General features: G+C 36.1%; 1 protein-coding gene across 2 annotated transcripts in view; it reads right to left on the bottom strand.

Annotated features, from left to right (window-relative positions):
• The window catches only part of ATP6V1A (ATPase H+ transporting V1 subunit A), a 58,545-nt gene extending 39,781 nt beyond the window's left edge, over nucleotides 1-18,764 (bottom strand). Inside the window, exon 1 of one of the 2 annotated variants that reach the window (XM_082394704.1) lies at nucleotides 18,609-18,764. The gene's annotated coding sequence lies outside the window, so the exon portion shown is untranslated. Of the gene's footprint in view, nucleotides 1-2,768; nucleotides 2,796-18,608 lie in introns of those variants that run through there. The other variant, XM_082394705.1, reaches the window with a different exon arrangement.
• Between the last annotated feature and the right edge of the window lie 439 nt (nucleotides 18,765-19,203).

The raw sequence follows: 19,203 nt of genomic DNA, 5'->3' as shown, positions 1-19,203 counted from the left end.
TAAGGTGTTATGTAAAAGCTAAATACCAAGGTTCTAAGACAATATTTATTTACATACAAAATCCTTAATTGATACCGGGGCACTTCATTGATACTTAACATAACGCTTGGAAATATACATCCTATCCAACTGACTGAAGACTATCTTTGGAAATAATAGATTTTTTTTTTTTTTAAGATGAAGAAGAATCTAGTTGATTAAAAGCAAATACTTATTTTCATACACAGTTTACCTTCTTGGAGAAAGGCATCAAGAATCTAATATTTTTATGCTTGCTATAAATTATAATGAAAGTTATAGAATTGGTAGAATTCCAGCTAATAGCACTACCTTATATTCATATAGTACAAAATCATTTTGTGAAGCACTTTTCTATTTATTTTATTTAACCTACCTCCCTAGCAACACCATTAGAAAGGCTTATGTGGCAGATTACTGACTAGCATAACTAGTTCCCCCTTTTTATCTTGTTAGGAAAACCCTAAATTGGTTCAAATTTTGGTAGACACATCAAGGTAATTCCAGGTCCCCTGTCAATGACTGGTTTGGAAATGAGCATGTTATGATGTTCTGACCAATAAGGGGTAAGGCAAAGTCTACTGGGGAGCTTCTGGGAATGATTTCTTTGCTCTCTTAAAATACACAGGCCATGAAAAACACTTTTTCCCTTGGGATCTGGTCATCTGCATGGGACATGCAGCCATCTTGGGACCTTGAAAGAAGCAAATCTAAGCAGACAGGCCACCTTGCTAAGGACAGCAAAACCAAAAGACAGAAAGCATCTGGGTCCTTGTTGCCTTTATAACATTACAGAAAGGAGAGGATTTCAAGAATAAATATTTTTATATGGTATACATATTTCATGGTGTTATTTTTTTAAAAATGGATAGGCCAAAAGGCTAAGAATAAAGGCAACTATAAGGTCATTACTTAAATAGTTCACAAAAAATTACTTGAGATGGACTACAAGGAAATATGCAGACAAAAGTGGGAATCAGAGTAGAGAAGTATAGAAAGATCACAGATGGCAAACTGGACTAACAGAATCAGAAAACGTTTATTCCTACTACAATAAAGGCACACACAGATAACACCCTTTCACTTATTAAAATACAACTAATCCTGTAAAAGAAATAGTAAAGATAAAAGCTAGGGTGGACAATCAAGCTGGGAATAGAATTCAAATCTTATTGGCTACATATTCTTATGCTTTGATGACAAGCTTATCCATAAACAATTTTGATAGCATTTCTAGAAATAAACAATCACAGATTCCTTTCACTTCAAAATTTAAAAAAAAAAAAAAAATTTTAAAAATAAAATTGGGTTATACTGAGGTGATAATCCAAAGCATTAACCAGAATAACAAAATACTCTATTTAGTGTATAAGTTCTATGGTTTGAATTTATAGGCTAGAAGCCTATGACCAATGGTAGAACTGTCATATGAACAGACTCAAGTATCCCTGCCTTCAGGGAGCATAAATTTATCATTTTCTTACTCTCTTCCCTCCATATAGCATGGAGCCTTGCACAGCAGTAACTCAATAAAATGTTCTGATATTAAAAACAGATAAACTACTAATTGTTAAGCCCATATCACACTCCGGGCATTATGTTAAAAAATAAACACATCTCATTTAACCCTTAACAACAGTCCTAGGAGGCAGGTATTATTTGATTAGTAAACAGGTTTTGAGACTTTAAGCAACCCACTCAAGATTAGAGCTATGGAGTGGAGAAGCCCAAATTTAGTCTGATTTTAACATCTAAGCATTTATAATAATAACAAATAATTCAGAAGACCTTATTTAGACAGTAGCTTTAACCTCTATTACCTTAAAAAAAAAAAAAAAAAAGCCCAGGATGCCTCTTTTCCATTATTAACTGACTCTGTTAGAATGGCAAAGAATAATACGCAGGCAAAAGGGAGAAGATGAAAAAGAGATGACATAACAGATCATTCACAAACTAAAGAGCAAGTAGTAAAACAACCAAGAATTGACTGTTTCTAGAATATCCATCTCCTAAAAACTAAGATTTTTTTTTTTTTTAACTTTTGGGTTTATTTATTTATTTATGGCTCCGCTGGGTCTTCGTGTCTGTGCGAGGGCTTCCTCCAGCTGCGGCGAGCAGGGGCCACTCTTCATCGCGGTGCGCGGGCCTCTCACCATCGCGGCCTCTCCTGTTGCGGAGCACAGGCTCCAGACGCGCAGGCTCAGCAACTGTGGCTCACGGGCCCAGTTGCTCCACGGCGTGTGGGATCTTCCCAGACCAGAGCTCGAACCCGTGTCCCCTGCATTGGCAGGCAGACTCTCAACCACTGCGCCACCAGGGAAGCCCAAGAACTAAGATTTTTAAAGAACAACACACAATGCTGTGTTTTATTAATGCCTAGAGCTTTATAACACAAACATAAATAACTGACAATAATAGTAAAAATAAATTTAACTGTGAAGTAAATGGGCATATTTGGAACTAATAAGAATATTAATGAAAACAGACCCAATATAATTTTGCTACACGGAATAGTAGTAGAAAATTTCTGGTTAATAGACTGTCATAAATTTGGAATAATAAAATTACCTGAAACAGTATCTGAGAAATTCCTCTTATTTTTCTTATAAGATAAAACTTATTAAAGAGTTAAAAGTTATAGTGAAGCTAACATTAATATCCCATAAGACTTCTATGTGAATTTTTAGAATATTTCTTGATTTCAGGTTACAAAGAAAAAAATGAGTCACTGATTTTATATTTTAACTTACCAAGAACGTAAAAGGCCAAGAAGATAGCTAAATGATACAAACAGTAAAGAAAATAAGCATTTGTTACATACTTTTGCTTAAAATTTATTTTCAGAAGCAATATGCTTATAATTTTAAAAATACCCAAAGAAAAGTCTCACAACTTGAATATTGTTGACTTTAATGTTATTTCCTCACAATTTTTTATATAATTGTAATCAATACTGTAATACAACTTTACATATTTTAATAAGTATCATCTTAAACTGTATGATAGTCCATTAAATGGATACCATAGTTTATTTAATAATTCTCTTTAAACTACAGTACCCCACTTTTTGTTATTTATATTTTTTATGGCTTCCCATTTTTTGCTATTTTTATTTTTTACGCTTTGCTAGTATACTTTCATTCACTTTAACTTACTGACTAGGTGAAGCCAAGGTAAGGCAACCAACTAAGGATTCATATGAATCCTCTTATGCTGCTGTCTCACAAGAGCAATTCTTACATACACACTCTCCTACCTAGAAGTACTACCATATTTCATCTAATCTAAGATACCATCAATTATAACATATTCCTTTATTTGATGTACTACTAAGAGAAAAACCAACACATTAAACTAAGGCACTCCAGAAACTGCAGGACAGACACTAACTTCAAAGGTATGAGATATGGGGGGAAAAAAGTATGTCCTAGAAACGACAATATATGGTATTAGAACTAAATACAGCACAATAATGTTTATATATAAAGTGGTCAGACTTGCCAACCTTTACTGGAATAAAAACCTAAGAGACAGAAAAACAAGATCTCTGAACTGCTAGAATGACAGTCTTAAAGCTTCTGCACATTGCAAGAGAACTTTGTATAGTCTTATTGACTCAATTTATGCACAATTAAAAATTATTACCTAATATTTTAGACCACTGCAGATTTAAAGTAACAAATCATTAAAGAGCTACACTCAAAGAATAAATAGAAGAGACAAGGAAAGATTTTATGAATTGATTAATGGCCATGAGAATGACCTATAAGCATCAAAGAAAGGTCAATTTGGGTTTATTATTTTGTAAGAAATGTGGGAAGCAATTTGGCAATACACAAGGCCTTTAAAAATATTCAGACCTTTTGATTTGTAAATTGTACTTCTGGAAATATATCTGACATGTGGATAAGGATTTATTTATATATGTGTTATTTATTTATTTATGTATTATTTATTTATTTATTTATTTATTTCTGCCTGCCTGCACTGCGCGGCTTGTGGGATCTTAGTTCCCCAACCAGGGATTGAACCCGAGCCCTCAGCAGTGAAAGCATGGAGTCCTAACCACTGGACCGCCAGGGAATTCCCTATGTGTTTATTTTAACATTATAATAGTGAAAAACTAGAAATATTTTTAAAATCCAATAATGATAAAAAATGAAGTATTAGTTTATTTCAAATCCTACAGTCTTCCCCCCCAAAAGTATTTAATAATAACAATAACAATAATAATAATAATGAAATTTCTGGGGTTAAACAGTCTATATAACTCCAGGTTCACATTGCCGAGGACTGTCCTTAACAAATTTTCTTCTGAGAGGATCCTTACTCTTCATGGGCTTTGAGCATTGCAATGGCTCTTCGGCTTTTGGATAGGTTTTCTCAGGCCTATGAGTTGCTTGTAATTATTTTTTTTTAAATGCCAACAGTCTTGTATGACAACTATCCCTTTCAAAAGCAGTCAACCCAGAAATTTTACAACTACTTAAAAATAAACTATTGCTCAAAATACCTAGAAACTTATCTTGAAAACTGCCTACAATTACCATACCACTCTTTTGAACGTTAACTGAGAAATTTCCTTGATTGCTTTGCCAAGAAAACACATCATGAGCAGGCCAAACACAAGCAATGCACGTATTTGAGAATGATATACACAGGAGAAGAGCCAGCATCAGCAGTGTTGCAGTAAAAGTGCTACTACACCTTGTGTTATAAAATCATGCTTACATATTCAAATGGATCTGTCCTGTCATTTATTTCATGGATGGGATAGAAAAGAAAGAAGATTCACAAACTGTGCGAAGGCTTATTAACTCAATGTTTAAAAGGAACCATCACCCTAACTAGGTTTACCTCCAACTCAGGAATTCATAAAATCTCTGCAATAAAATAAAAATATGACATAAAGCATAAACTGGGGACAAAAGAGGAAAAGAACGCTGCTTAATATACATAGGTGAAAAAACACTTCACAATCTGGATTTAAAGATATGACTTCAGTCAAAGTCCACAGACTGAATTCAGAGGGCAAGAAATTTGCATTTCTAACAGTCTGCCTAGTATTCTATGATTAATAACAACCAGGGTTTATTTAACTAAATTGGCTGTGGGGAGAGAAGGACTTAATCACAGATGGAGGTTTTCAATAGTATGGTTTGCTAAGGAATTAACTTCCAGTTCCCCCTGGTATGTGCTCACAGCCTTCAATATTGTTCTTCTGTAGCATTTACCACTGCTGTAATTAAAAATCTGGGAACAGAATTTTTCAGTGTCTGTCTCTACTGCCAGACTTTAAGTGTGAGGAAAACAGGGACCACACCTGCTTTCTTCAATGAGTACCCCAATTAGATAGTAAAGCGCCTTGACACATAGTAGGCAATTACTAAATACTGCTCAGAGACAGTACTGGCAAAGGTGTGTGGGAAATAGGCACACGCCTTCACTGACTGAAAACTGATACAACCCCTTTGAAGTGCACTGAATATACATTCGGGCCTAATGCCCAACGGCCAAGGTTTTAAAAATCAGTATTTACCTGAGGCCAAAGCTGAAGCCAAATATTACCATCATAGAATGACCTTTTGATTTAAAAGAATAAAAATGTTTGTTAAAAGTTTAAAATGTTATAGTTTTAGTGGTTATTTTGTTTGATGTTATAAATGCTAGAACACCAAACAATTATACAAAGAATAGATAAAATCTTGTCTCCATTATTCTGCCTGGTATTATTATTTTAAATTTTACACACAAATATTAGCTCAAAAAGGCTATACAGGGACTTCCCTGGTGGTGTGGTGGTTAAGAATCCACCTGCCAGTGCAGGGGACATGGGTTCGAGCCCTGGTCCAGGAAGATCCCACATGCCACAGAGCAACTGAGCCTGTGCGCCACAACTACTGAGCCTGCGCTCTAGAGCCTGAGTACCCCAACTGCTGAGCCCGCATGCCACAACTACTGAAGCCTGCGTGCCTAGAGCCCGTGCTCCGCAACAAGAGAAGCCGCCACAATGAGAAGCCTGCACACTGCAACAAAGGGTAGCCCCCGCTCGCCGCAATTAGAGAAAGCCCGCGCAGCAACGAAGACCCAACGCAGCCAAAAACATAAAATAAATTTATTAAAAAAAAAAGGCTATACAACCACACACAGAAATGGACAACTGACTAAAATGGACAATTTTACACAATTAAAATGATGGGCAAGAGATCTGAAGATATACTGCACAAAGAAGACCCATGAATGGCAAATAAATACATGAAAATATGCTTAATATTAGGAAAATGCAAAGGAAAACCACAATGAAATGCCATTCCATACATAGCGGGGCTAACATTTTAAAAGACTGACCACAGGAAGTGTTGGTAAGGATGTAGAACTAGAACTCTCACGTAATGCTGGTAGGAATGTAAAATGTACAACCACTATAAAAACAATCTGGCAGTTTCTTAGAGAGTTAAGCATACACCTATCATATGACCCAGTCATTCTACTCCTTGGTATTTACCCATGAGAAATGAAAGCTTATGTCCAAACAAAGACTTCTACATGGATGTTCATAGCAGCTTTATTCATAACAGCCAAAAAGCAGAAACACAACCCAAATATCTATCAACAAGTGAAGGGATAGACAAATTGTGGCATTTGTGGTATACAGTGAATACTCAGCAATAAAAAGAAATGCATCATTGAAACAGGTAAAAGTAAGAGGTAGACCCCCCCGCCCTGGGCAAAGGGTTCCATTTATATAAAACTCTAGAAGATACAAACTAACCTACAGTGATAGAAAAGAGATCAGTGGTTCCTTGGGGACGGGCAGTGGGGAGGTCCACTCCCCCACTATGGAAGGAAGGGATTACAAAGAGGCACGAGGAAATTTCTTTTGAGGGTGATGGATATGTTCACGATATTGACTGTAGTGATGGTTTCATGGGTGTATACATGTATCAAAATGTCAAACAGTACACTTGAAATATGTTTGCAATTATGTCAATTATACCTCAATAAAACTTTTTTTAAAAAGCACAAAGTATTGACAATATGACTCCTGTAAGGGCATAATGCTTACACAGAACACATCATATTCACTTTTGTTTTTACTTGTCAACTAACAGTTATAGAAGACTACATGATGTTATGTATACCTATGATGCTAATAAGAGAACCTTAACCCCAGGAATACTGTAGGGGAAACAGCTGAAAACCACCACACAGGCTTTTGTCTGTTTAGAATGAACTGATGTGGCTCTTGATAAGGCTGTGTGGGCACCCACTTGTCCAGTCAAGTTCGGCAAATCCTGAGAATTTCCACAGTCCCTTAACAGCTCAGGAGTATATTAGTCAGAAATGCCTCTAAAGTACTTACTCATTTTTGTTTCAGAACAGGGCTTAATGGCAATATCTTGGGTGAGGATTTAGGAATCTTATCTTGAACTGTTGAGCCATGAGACATGAGGCATAGAAGGGTTTGTCCTCCAAGATTCAGGCTCAGCTCTAATATTTTGAATATCAAAGTTCCTATGGTGCAATGATTCATTTGGAGGGTGAAGGTAGAGGGAGTTCTTGTCTGTTGTTTTATTCTTCTCTGAGGTAGAAATAGTTAACAATAAAGAATTAATGGTCTTTATCATTGCCTATTTTTAGGAACTTCCCCCACCCTCCTTATCCAACAGCATCTTTGGGTGAAGATGAGATCATGTTTAAAACACACACACACCACTGAACAATAGCAGGTACTATAAATCTACATTCAAGCACTGCAGGTGTACCAAGTTGGGACTTGAGCATTCTGTACTTTAAGGGTCTGTTTTGGATCACATTGAAGAGTTTGGGTGTCACTTAGCCTATTCTTTGGATTAATAAGAGATACTTTTCTTTCTTGAAACAAATGAAATAGAGCACACTGAACAGAAGTATGTTATATTCAAAATTATTTGTGGATATTGTAACTCATCTTAATAGTCCCTCACTGTCTGATTCTGCATTATCTAAGACTAGGACTTATAGAGTGACAACCCGTTTTTCACAAGATACAGTTATTCTTACATTTAGCTAGCTATCACACTCTCAATGTTCATATTAATTGGCAATCTGATTCCCTATGTATTATTTGAGAGCTCTAACATAATTGTTTCGGTACATAAAATCAGCAACTTTCACAATTATTAACAACGGTAGTATTTTACTTTTAATAAGTTACATTCAAACTTCAATTGATAGAATTTCAAGGTATGAGTCACATAAACAGCACTTCAAGTTATATCTAGAATGCTTACCATTATTTGAAAGTAACAAAACGTCATGACATTTGTCAGACCTTGTTCTCATACTGACACTGTTATACTGATTAGATATGGGGTAACCTATGCTATCACATGATGGTAGATCACACGTAATTCAGGGATGCTAGAAATGTTAAAGGCATTCAGCTATTCAGCTTCCCAAAGACTCAAGCTAAATGGGCAGATTTTGGCAAAATACTGAGGACAAACCTGACCTTCAGTGCATCCCTAAATTGGACAATAATTTGGCAATACCCACCAAAATTCAAAATCCTTTGACCCACCTCTTCCATTTTTAGGAATTTACTTTATGTGTACAAAATGTGCTATTAACAAAATAATCTATTACAGCACTGTTTCTTACAGCAAAAGACTGGAATGTCCATTAATATGGAGACTACGCAGTTAAATAACTTTTAGTAGTCTGAGAGCTGTGGTGTTAAGATAGTAATCTCTGGAAAAAGACTCTCTAGGTTCAACTCCAGAGTCCTATTACTTATGAACTGTGTGACATTGGTGGGCATTTAACCACTCAAAGCCTAAACTGCCTCATCTGTTAAATGGGGATAAAAATAATACCTATCTCATAAGGTTGTTGCGAGCCTTGCATGACTTAATTCAAGAAAAGTGCCTGATACAGGAGTAAACTCTCAAAAAATTGTTGTGTAGGATGATGATGGTACATCAGTACAAGTGAATACTAGACTATTATTAAAAAGAATGTGGCATCTTTAACTGTATCAATGTGGAAAAATCTCCAAGGTAACATTGTTAAATGAAAAATGTAAGTCCCGGGAATAACATGACAAGATGCTACCTTTGTGAACAAATACATGAAAAAAAAGAGTAAGGATGGAGAGAGGGGGAGAAAACGCACACATGTATGAATATAAAAATTTTACTGTATTTGTACATGTATTATCCATTCAACTTAGTTAAAAATACTGAGTGATTCGATGAGGGCTAAACCAATTAAGCCAAGTGATAAAATTACTATATATACCTAATTAACTGAGCAAAAAGCATAGTAACTAAATAATAATGGCAAATATGTACATGGCTGTTATTATGTAACAGTCGTTCTAATCACTTTTCTTATATTATTCATTTAATCCTCACAACACTTAATGAAATAAATATACTCTTAATATCCTTATTTTAAAGCTGAGAAAAATGCAATACAGAAACATAAAAGAAACTTCCCCAAAGTCACACTGCTAAGAAGTAACAGAGCCAGGGTTTGAGCCAGTCTGGCTCCAGTACCTACACCACTAACCTCCTTGCTTGCTATGTTGCCTCTCAATACTACTCTAAAATTACTTTTTATTTACATATATCCCAACTCTTTTCAAAAGGAATTTGTACATTCCTCAAAAAATGAAAAACAGAACTCCCATATGAACCAGCAATTCCACTCCTGGTTATTTATTTAAAGGAAACAAAAACACTAACTAGAAAAGGTATATGCACCCCACTAAGTTCATTGCGGTATTACTGACAATAGCCCAGATATGGAAGCAACCTAAGTGTCCATCAACAGAAAAATGGATAAAGATGATGTGGTGTGTGCATACAATGGAACATTAGCCGTAAAAAAGAATGAAATCTTTCCATTTGCAACAACAGAGATGGACCTACAGGGTATTAGTGAAATAAGTCAGACAGAGAAAGACAAATACTGTATGATTTCAGTTATATGTGTAATTTAAAAAAAAAACAAATGAACAAACAAAACAAAGTCATAGATACAGAGAACAAACAGGTGATTGCCAGAAGGAAGGGGATTGAGGGAGGAAAGAAACATGTGAGGGAGATTAAGAGGTACAAACTTCCAGTTGCAAAATAAATGAGTCACAGGTATGAAATGTATAGTGTAGGGAATATAGTCAATAAGTATGTAATATCTTTGTATGGTGACATGTTGTAACTAGACTTATTGTGATTATTTTAAAATGTATAGAAATATCGAATCACTATGTTGTGTAGCAGGAACTAACATAGTATTTGCTTTAAGTCAATTATACTTCGAAAACAAACAAATTCATAGAAAAAGAGATCAGATTTGTGATTACTAGAAATAAGGGAGCAGGGGGAGGGGTAACTGGATGAAGGTGGTCAAAAGGTACAAACTTCCAGTTATAAATAAGTGCTAGGGATGTACTGTATAACATGATATATAATTACATTACTGAATGTTAAATATGAAAGTTAAGAGAGTAAATCCTAAGAGTCTTCATCACAAGAAAAAAAAAATTTGTTTAACTTTCCTTAATTTTGTATCTACATGAGATGATGGATGTTTACTAAACTTACTGTGGTCATCATTTCATGATGTATGTAAGTCAAGTCATTATGCTGTACACCTTAAACTTATACAGTGCTGTATGTCAATTATATCTCAATAAAACTGGAGGGGAAAAATGTGTACAGTTTACAATAAAGAACATATACATAATTAAGTTAGTAAAACTGGTAAGGAAAAGGGGAAACAAAAAATATCAACACGAGAAACAAATACAAATGCTTTAAACATGCAACAAATCTCACTCTAAAGCAGGGGTCCCTAACCCCTCGGAACCCAGCCGCACAGCAGGAGGTGAGTGGCAGGCAAGCGAGCGAAGCTTCATCTGCCGCTCCCCATTACCGCCTGACCCCTCCCCCACTCCCCCCCCACCCCCCGCTGCCACCCACCCCGTCTTCGGAAAAACTGTCTTCCATGAAACCGGTGCCGGATGCCAAAAAGGTTGGGGACCGCTGCTCTAAAGCATCTGTTATTTTCTATTACGGCTTTGAATGATATATTAATTTCAGATTCTGAAAAGTCCTTCTGAAAAGGACTGAAATCAAGTATTAAATAACTTAATTTTGCTTCTTTACAGGCATTCTTATTTGAAGCTTTCTAAGGAGAGTTAACGTTGTATCTAGTTTTTTTATTCACCAAAATCCAAATGTGGACTTTCCCTTATGCTGACCGTCATACGATTACGTCAGGTAACAGACCCATAATTGTGCAATATGCTCTATTATCCCCAAGGCAGAAAACATTTCTGGAGGACTTAATATCCATACCAAAAATAAAATTTGTAACCCTATCTGGTAATGCCTATCACTTTCCTGTACATTTTTAATGACAACTTCTTATTGTATGCCCACGGGTTATCACATACACAAAATTAAGGAGAATTTGTGGAATTAGCAGGGTAATTTATACACTTTCCCCTCAGATACCTAAGTAATTAAGACAAAAAAAAATTTCAGACAATTGCCATTTCTGGCCATTTCAAATGGAATTCTTCCTTTTGTTAATTCCTTCTTTGCCCTAACAGATCTTTTACTTTTAATTAATTAACTTATTAATTAATTAATTTCTGGCTGTGTTGGGTCTTCATTGCTGCGCGCGGGCTTTCTCTAGTTGCGGCGAGCGGGGGGCTTCTCTTCCTTGCGGTGCGCGGGCTTCTCCTGCTGCGGAGCACAGGCTCTAGGCGTGCGGGCTCAGTAGTGGTGGCTCGCCGGCTCCACAGCGCAGGCTCAATAGTTGTGGCACACGGGCTTAGTTGCTTCGTGGCAAGTGGGATCTTCCCGGACCAGGGCTCGAACCCATGTCCCCTGCATTGGCAGGTGGATTCTTAACCACTGCGCCACCAGGGAAGTCCCTTCTTTTTAAAAAAGGTAGTTTTTTCTAATTACAGAAACACTACATGTTCATTGTAAAAATAAAAACACGTAATACAGAAAAGGGTAAGAAAATAAAAACCACCTAAAATGCCCATCCATGTACTGAGGTAACCACTAAACATACATTTTGGTGACTATCCTTTCTGCAATTCAACTTGTACAGATATGCACAAACATGTAGTTTTATGCATGTGTTATTGTGAATACCCTGCCTTTTTTTCTTTGTCTTTCTGTTTTCTTTTGCTTACTTCCTCCTTCCAGTGTTGACAATCATATAGGCACATACAAAACTCATGGTGCTTTTCAGCTGTTTAACAAAAATGGGATCTCGTTACATATATTTCTCTAAACTTTGCCTTCCTCACTTCAGATACATGATGGATCCTTTTAGGATGTATTTGGAAATCCTTTCGATTCACCAGTATGGATTTAACTCCTACTTTTAATGGATTTTAAAAACATAAAATCTATAAGTTATATATCAATACCCCTACTGACAGGCATTCCCTTTGTTCCCAGGTTTTTGCTACTTCAAACACTGCTTCAATCGACATTCACGTGAACACTTGCTACTTACTGGTGTTTTTATTCTAAGGAAAAGAGTCCACACGGTGGGACTGCTGGATGGAAGAATATGTATTTTTAATATTAACAGATACTGCCTGATTGTTTACTAAAAAAACTGTAACAATTTACATCTCCACTAGCATTTTATGAGAAAATCCTTTACCACACATCCCTGCTAGCGGTAAGTTTACCACTTAATTTCTGCTAATCAGAAAAAAATTTTCATTGTTAGTATATTGATTACTAGTGAAGTTATACATCTTTTCATAAGTTTGTTGAATGTTTGGATTTCTCTTCTTGAAGTTCTGGTCATATGCTTTACCCATGTTTCTACTGTGTGGACTTTTTCTTAATACGTAAAAGTTCTGACAAATGTTAACTCTATCTGTTATACATATTTCAATTTTTTTTCAACCTGGCTTTTGTCCTCTATTTTTGCCATTGAAAAATTCTTCATTTCTATGTGTTCTCATACACCTATGTTTACTTTTATGACTTTCAGATTTCCTATCTTGGTTTAAAAGTTCATCACTACATCTAGATTGTATATATAAAAAAATTTTAGAAATTAATATTTTTAATATTTTATTTTAAATATTTAAGTTCTTAATCCATCTTGAAACTAGTTTCTGCATATGTTGCAAAGTACTCGCTCAAGTTAATTTCTTCCAGACAGACAAGTTGTGTCAGTTACATTTACTATATATGTCCCAGTTCTTCCCACTGGATTGAAATATCACTTCACCATGTATTAAATTCTTTTATATGCTGGGATTTACTTCTGCTTTTTAAAATTCTGCTGAGCTTACAGAGGCCTAAAAACATACCTGCACCTATAAACTTAAATAATGTATTCAGTTATCTGGATAAGTCAAAAAACATTTTCACTTAGGATATCCAAGTAATTAAGAAGAAATCATCATTTAAATGCCTTAATTCTCCATACCAAATTAAAAAATTATTGCCCAAAGCAATAAACAGTGATTGTAGGAACTCAAATATAAATTTTAAAACTTTCTTAAATCTCCTAATCTAAGATGACTTATTTTGATGCATATCTGTCCATCTTTTTCAATATGTATATACAATCATTACTACACATACAGTTTCTGTATCATGCCCTTTCTTCAATTTTATAAGTGTTTTCTAATTTAGTCTTCTCTATTTTATTTTTAAATAAACACTTAAAAGAATTAAACTAAGAAATAACTAAAACAAAACAAAGTCTGGTTGTTTTTCATTGCTCAAGCACATGTGGAGCTCTTCTGCATTATATCATGCATTACCCATTTTATTTTCAATGAAATAAGCTTAACTATTTTTCAGAAAAGAAATAAAACATGGCATGTTGTTGATATAATTTTTAAAAAGGTTTGTCAACGAAAGAACAACCGTTTCTACAGATAGCATTAAGATTCAGAAAAACACTGAAAATTTTATTGTAGTAGCTAGTCATAATATTGACACCAAAAAAATAGCAACAAAAAAAATCATAGGCTAAATCTCAAAATATCTATGAAATACCACCAATTTTGAAGGCTAAGTGCAGTTGTGAAATTTATTAAACAGAGCTAACTACGAACAAATATAAAGGGGCGTTTCAAATAAATTAATCATTAAATAATTTTACTCACAGTAGTAACTAATTCTAAAGATGACTTTAATAGTTACAGGTAAAAATAAAGATTTATTACTATGGAAATATACATCTATTTCAGCTATCTTTATAAACACACACACAATGTATATGTATTTACTATACATATAATATGTATATACTATATATATATAAAATAATACACTTATATAAACCGAAGTCACTTTCAGTTCACAACAGAAAACAAAGAAAATAGTAAATTTTTAAAGTCTCTACAGAGAAATTAAATGGAAAATATGGTTATTGATCATAATTTATTTCACTATAATAGAAAACTTGACATTAAAGAGAATATTCAATAATCTCTTAATAAAATCTTTCCTTAGAACAAATGAGTTATTTTTTTCAGGATTAAGGTGAAACATAAACTCATGATAGCTACACTTCAATTATTGTTTAATTTACTGATATTTTCCAATACAAAACCACCAAACCTTGTGAATCATCAACCTAGGAAGGGAAAAATTTTACTCTAGTTCACGTCTCCATTGTGTTCTCTATATTCCTATGCCTACTTCAAATGAGGATAAAAATAAGGCATAAAAACATTTAGAATAAGAGGCAGAAATTTTAAATATAAGCTAAACTCAAAAGTTCCACCTCTATAGGGTGGTATAATTTTAATATATTTCTATAATCTATTGTAGGGATAATAATTTAGAAATACAATACTTCCTTAAATTGATTCCACATATTAATGATCACAAGCTCTGGAAAATCTTTATATAGAAAATATTAAGTCACTGCAGTTGCCAAAATAATAGACTTTATGTTGATATTTCTTAGCTCCTATTAATAAATCTATTTTAGAATCTTTGCTAGAAGTACATTTTTCTTGCTATTTTTTGGTAACAGCCTCATTTCAAATTCTACTCTTTACTTCATACGCCAAACTTGTTGCTTAATTTTATAGGATATCTAAAAGTCTCCTTTAGAAATTCAGTATATAAAATCAAACTAGATATCAGCAAAGTTAATTTTTTAAATGTACAAAGTATGTACTAGGCCCTCTGCATTCATGATCTAATTTAACAGTATCTATGGCATAGATTTAAACACGAAATTTAAGCTTAGATTAAGTAAACTGTCCAAGGTCACACAGCTTAAATAAGTGGTAAGGCCAGACTTGAACCCAGGTCTATAGGATCACAAAATACCACTTAGTTTTAAAAATACTTTCACATAGATTACCTAGGGTTTACCTCACTTGAAATCATAATACCCTTGATAGAAAGTTTCCTAAGTATCAAACCATAAGCCCCCATCCCCAACTTTACTTAAAAGCATATAGCTAAAGTGGCAGTACTTAATGATGATTTTCTGACTTTTAGTCTAGGGCTATATCACGTGTAGCCTGTACAGTGCCCCTTTTTTCAATAAACACAACTCACTCCTCTTCCCTTCCCTATCACGCAAACACATATGTTGTGAAAATAAGTTTATCACTACATTAATAAAGTCCATCTGAGGTTTATATCTATTCTATTGACCATGATTTGGATGGTTACTATTAACAATTTATATTTGAAAGCTAATACCTAGTGCATAAACTCAGTAGGAGCTATATCTGCAAGAACTTTAAAAGTAGTTTAATCTCCCTGTCCAACTGTCAAACACTCATTCAATAAACAATTTACTGAATGCCTATCAAGTACTTCAGCATCCTGGTGCTAAAGACACAACAGTAGAGACACTGTCCTTGAATTCCTAGGAGCTTAACAGTTTAGTAAGGACAGCCCAGCAAACAGTAATTAAATACAATGTGCTAGAAATGAAAATAGAAGAATAGAAAATATCGTGTAGTAGTCTATAGAAGTGAGTGCCTAGTTCTGCCCACAGAGGAAGAAAGCATCTTGGTGGTGGCCATAATCTACAAAGGCAGTGACATATAAGAAAGACCTCAGAGTAAGCACACAAGAGGTGTCAGGGACCCGAACACAAAAACCCCTGTGTGCCATTTTATGTTGGACTACAGCACAATTCTCTACTGAATGTTAAGATTTCTACATATAGGGAATTCCCTGGTGGCCGAGTGGTTAGGACTTAGCGCTTTCACTGCAGGGCGGGGGTGGGGGGGGGTGGGGGGGGGCGGTTCAATCCCTGGTCGGTGAACTAAGAACTAAGATCCCATGAGCCACGTGGCATGGCCTAAAAAAAAAAAAAAAAGATTTCTGCATATAATACTCATAGATTGATAAAAAGCTAGTCTCAGAAATGGTTTCCACACTTCACATCACTTGTGTGTGTAAATCGTGTATAACGTCAAAGCGCTTTTTCAAATTCAACTTTAGTAGCAATTTAGTCACCAATTCCTGCTGCCAATCTTCCAGATTTCATTAGTGGTCTAAATTACTGCTTTTGTAAGTTCCCTAAAATCAGGGGAATTGTGAAGTAAAACTGCAAACTCATTCAACCTCTTTCACATTGACATTCTCTCCTCTGGTACTCAATCCTTTTTAGCCTGTTTTCTCTATCCCATTTTGGTCTCACCCAGACAGGACTGGTTTGGACTTCAAGAATTCCTCTTATTTGGTGGAATGTTACCTGGGCAAAGAAGCAACACTGCTTACATTTTTCTCTCCTCTAGTGATCAGGGAACCTCACTCTGGAGCAAACTAATGGATAAAACTATATTTATATCGGTAGCAAGCACACCGATACAAAAACATCTCAAACAAATTAGTGCTTTTGTCCAATATAAGTTATGTGCACAAAATGCTAAAACCGTAAATCATAATAGTGGCCTTCGTCATTAGTTAGAGAAAGCAAGAAAGATCTTTAAGGTTATGTTTTCTAGTAATGAGCATCAATAAGCGAGTTTCTCTATTTTGAACTTACTGTAAAACATTTTGTTAAAGTGATATTACTCTAGAATTTTAACTTCCCCCTTAACAAAATAAGACCAGTTTATTGCAGAGAATTTGGAAGATACCAGAAAAACAAAAATAAGTCAGTCATACCCACCACTCAACGATAATGATTCCATCTTCCTCATTTTTCAGCTGTCTTTTTAATGGATTCTTCAGTGACATGGGTTAGAAAACTCTAAGGCTTAACTAAGAATATAATTTTTTCAGATTAAGAAAATGTGTAATTTAAATTTTAAAAATCAAATTTGTAATTTCTGTAAGGCCTTTCAATTTAAAAGAACCAAGGGACTTGCTGAGTTTGCAGTATAAACAAGAGTTTAACCCCAAACAGAAAAACACTCTTCCCTAAGGCACATTGTTTGGGGTCAAAACATTGGTTACTATATTACATGTGAAATGGGAGTACATTGGGTTGGGTAAAAACCTAAACAATCTTTTCTGCACTTTCAGAAAATACAGTTCATCAAAATCTGAAGAGGTCACCTGGAGTTTTACAAATGGGGAAAGCTAAGGAGGGATACAAATGCTACTTAACATAAATTTACCACTAGTCAAGGAACTGACTGGGAGTGGCAATTAAGTAGGATTTTAGGGAGAAATGGCAAGAGGATGTCAAAGGCAGAAAATATGAAGTCAGCAATATCTCGACTTAACCTCCTTACCTTTAAGTTTGTGGTCAAACACATTGGTTTAATTATCTTTCCAGCCCAATGAGTTTCTGAAGAATTACTTCCCTTTCAGAGAGGTCACTTTTCCATAAGCTAGCCTGGGTCTCCTGCAGATCATGACACCGCAACACCATCTTTCAACGCCTCCCCATTCAATCTAGACTGTCGCATTACCAACACCTCCTGTTTTGAAGGTAGTATATATTTATTCTTTCAACTGTCCTCTCCTTTTCTGCACCATTAAGTCAGAGAAGAGAAAGGTAAACGGCCACCTTTTACCCTTCCAGATCCATTCAAAGCTTGTGGACATCTATAAAACGCCTCTCGCAAGGATGTCAGATAAAAACTCAGAATTAACTGAGAATGCACATTCGGAAGCAAGCTTTACGGTGACTCCGCAGTGAGGGCCACATCGGTGACATTCTCTCCCAAGCCTGTCTCACGGGAGACGCCTCTGCCTCCGAGGTTTTTCCTATCTCCCCGCTCCCCAGCCCGGGGCTGAAGGTAAAGACCTTACAAGGCCTCTGCCAAAGAACAGGCTTTGGGGATTGAGACCTGGAGGCTACTGCAGACCCCGAAGAATGCCTGAACCAATCCCACTACCCGAAGCCCCAAAGACTCGAAAGGGGAACCATAATGGCCGCACTCACCCCCAGCCCCGGGAAAGGTGGACATGTGAACTCCTAGGCTGCAGGGGCGACCACAGTGGGGGAGCGGGTGTCAAGACAACTGGAGAAATTACATCGCCGGTGCAGGATGACAGAGGGGGGAAGCCCGAGACAGCAGAGGTCACCATTCACACTCTCTCTTCTCTTCCTCCTCCCACCTCTTCTCTTCTATCCCAACCAGCCACCGGTTACCGGTCGCCACTCACCTGCCGGGGCGCGAGGTCCAGAAACTGTGCCGATCACCTACCCAGAGGCTCTGTCACTGTGGGAGGGGAAGTCTTCAGCTGCAGAGGGGGGCGGGCCCAGACGGTCACGTGACCCCCGGGCTCCGCCCTGTTCTCCCCAACCGGGCTTGCTGCATCTCCGGCGCCTGTATTTTTGCGGATCGTTTGAACATTAATTTTATTGCGATTAGATTTTAGGAAAACAAAAACAAAACAAAAATGTCCGCAAAGATTATGTTGTAAAGTGCAACGTAGAAGGCGTGGGTGAAACGGGCTAAAGTGCATTGCTAAGGAAGTGACGTTCACGCCGTGGTCTAGGGGCCGGAAATGGCGATGGAGTTCCGCCCCCCTGGGGCCCGCCGGCAAAATCCCAGGCTTACGGGTTTGGGCCCCTCACGTGATATCAAAACCGAAACGAGCTGGACTGAAGCCAAGTTATCCGGCCAATTGTTAATTACACCTATTTGTCTTAAAAGCACTAATTTACATAAGTCTCCCACAGGCTTCTTTACATTTAGAGGAACCACCTTTATAAAATCTTATTAGGAAACAGCGTTTGAAGGTCATACTGGAGACT

The sequence above is a fragment of the Balaenoptera borealis genome, assembly GCF_965194805.1.
Source record: "Balaenoptera borealis genome assembly, chromosome: 5".
Classification (NCBI taxonomy): Eukaryota; Metazoa; Chordata; class Mammalia; order Artiodactyla; family Balaenopteridae; genus Balaenoptera; species Balaenoptera borealis.
Note: the sequence above shows the minus strand (reverse complement) of the source record. Positions and strands in the feature narration are given on the sequence as shown.